Source organism: Apaloderma vittatum, unplaced genomic scaffold (genome assembly GCF_000703405.1).
Source record: "Apaloderma vittatum isolate BGI_N311 unplaced genomic scaffold, ASM70340v1 scaffold28692, whole genome shotgun sequence".
NCBI classification, from domain to species: domain Eukaryota; kingdom Metazoa; phylum Chordata; class Aves; order Trogoniformes; family Trogonidae; genus Apaloderma; species Apaloderma vittatum.
In genome coordinates this window covers 2391-2803 of record NW_009703685.1, presented here as the reverse complement: position 1 = coordinate 2803, position 413 = coordinate 2391, and the positions used below count along the sequence as shown (strand labels likewise).

The window sequence follows — 413 nt, the reverse complement described above, 5'->3', positions numbered from 1 at the left end:
ACAGACAGGATCTACCATCTGGTAGAGCCGTTGGCCCGTCTTTGGGGATCCACGAGGGCCTCCCATGCACCCCAGCACCGCAGCAGGTGCCCAGGCACTCCTGCCTCCAGGGTTGCCTGCGTTCACCAGAGGCTGCAAATCTCTTTGGTGCTGGGCAGTGCTGGGTGCCCCCATGGCTCCTCTTGCCCTTCCCTTGGCTGCAGCAGTTGGGGAATAGCTGGGTGGGCTCTTCAGGCTCCCTCGGGGATGCCTCATACCCCAGGCAGCAACTCAGTTTATCCTCTCATAGGTGTGATCCCCCTGCATGCCTCCAGCTCGCAGCCTTGTCAAAGTCACCGATGCAGCCTGTGGCCCTTAGCCAGGCGGCTCTGCCCCAGGCAATGGGGTGCAAGGGGGCTTCCAGCGCACAACGA

At 62.5% G+C, this 413-nt stretch overlaps 1 protein-coding gene across 1 annotated transcript in view; it reads left to right on the top strand.

Moving 5' to 3' along the window:
• Positions 1–413, top strand: part of PGAP2 (post-GPI attachment to proteins 2) — a 13799-nt gene that overhangs the window by 12689 nt on the left and 697 nt on the right. The gene's annotated exons all lie outside the window — the stretch shown is intronic.